Below are 2,032 nucleotides of genomic sequence, written 5' to 3' on the forward strand. Positions count from 1 at the left end.
GCAAAAGGGTAAATGGCAAGGGTCTTGGGGAGAAAATGACAAGACCAAAGAAAATCAGGTAACAAGGTGCAGGAAGATAAAAGTTCAGAATAACCTCTCAGCAGTGTAAATACGTGACACTGGGGACCAGAGTCAAATATAGAGGTTCCAACACAATTTCCAGAGATGACTGCCAAAGAGAGGGATGCTGCTGCTACTAGAAAAATTATTTTCCTATGGTTGGCCCCTTGTTCCTCTGCTTGCCATCTCCAAAATAAGCAGGGCTATACAGGTTTTCATTAGTATCCTAGTATTCTAAAACCAAGTTCACTTTTCCCTAACTCCTGATCTCCTAAACACTGCATTCCTGCTCCAACTGAAGGCAATGTTACAATTTCAAATGTGCAAGAAGATCAGGTCTATAGAAGGAACCTTTTCTATTACACTAGTAATACACAAAAATAAAATTAGCTTACATGTTGAAGAACTATGAATGTATTTTTATTTCATGTAATTACAAGGGAAAAGTTTGGGATAAGGCCCACAGATTATTTCAAGTTTGGCACATCAGCATCATATAAGAAAAGCTTCCTAACAGCAGTGTACATTTTAGAGATATATTTAGTATTTGTGGTACATACTTAAACTACAAGGGGATTTTGTTTTTAACTAAGTTTGACATTGGTTCTGGAGCAATCTGATGTAAGTATTTATTGGAAACATAGAAAGAGTGAGTTCAATGTAACACAGGTCAAAACTGTACAATATTTAGTGGTCTTGACAATTTCCTGGAATACTATACAGCCATTTTCTTTAATTTTTAACTGGATGCTTGCATTTTAGACTCATGACACAGAAATTCCAGCAATATTTTTACTCCTGCAACAGCATTTGCTCTGTGCAAGTTTATATAATTGTGGACTATTTTTCATAGGAAATGTGTGGCTAGTAAAGACCAGTATCAAAGCAGGTAACATGAAGTGTTAATACAACAGTGATTACGGTGAGGCACAACCAATTTATATAAAGAACACAGTATTATAATAAATTTGTAGTGGTACCCCATAGAAGGGGATGTCAGAAAAATCAAGGACACCTCTGTGCCAAACCAGCACTCTGGCATCTCTGTATAAGCTGGGTACAAGGAAGTTTATTTAAATATATATCAAATTCCCATTAATATAAGGAGGTGCAGTAAACGATAAAACTTTGGAGGGCCAAAACTTCAAGTGGTGTAAACAATAGCTATGCCAATTTACCCCAGCTAAGGCCCTGACCCAGATTGCCTGAAGCAAACAAGATAGTAACAGGCTATCAGCTTCAAGGGGACTTCCCACAAATACGTATACAGATGTGGTCAATGCTGGCACAAGGCAAAGCAAAGGGGCCATTGTACGCTAGCTCCTTATGAACAAGAGAATTAGTGGGAACTGTCCCTGAGTCAGGACAGTCAAAGATCTACACCATTTTGCAGTGTTAAAACACAGAGTGAGGTAAACTAGCAGACCAATTTAGCAAATGCTGCACAGGTCTTGCCCTTATTTATCTGTTCCCCCTTTGCCTTCTTTTATGAGCAAGAAATTCACACTCTAATGCAGGAAAACAATTCCTAATTTCAGGTGCAGGATGTTCTGCTACTGCCACCATACAAAGGCAATTGAGAACATAACCTTTATATTAGGTATTTGAGTGTAGTATCCTGAAGCAAAGCCTTGAAAGAAAAAGAACAAGAACTTTCCTGCACAGCTAATGTCAATCATGCAGTAACTTGCTTCAGAACGTTTGCTGGGATGGTATCAATCCATAACGTCGGTGATAATAATATAGCAAACAATAACACTGCACCAGAGAGATTACATTGAAATTGTGAGATAGGCTCAAAAGAAACTACAGGACATATGATACAAATTGCTTAATGAGATTCACTGAATACATACATGTAAACACCTGCATATGTTCTACATGCCACAGGTGGGCATTCTTATGCCATGCATCAGTTCCACCAAAAATATTCAATTAGCTTAAATTAAAAAAAAAAAAAAAAAAAAAAAAA

This window comes from Gavialis gangeticus, unplaced genomic scaffold, assembly GCF_001723915.1.
Source record: "Gavialis gangeticus isolate Ggan-Ray unplaced genomic scaffold, GavGan_comp1, whole genome shotgun sequence".
Classification (NCBI taxonomy): Eukaryota; Metazoa; Chordata; order Crocodylia; family Gavialidae; genus Gavialis; species Gavialis gangeticus.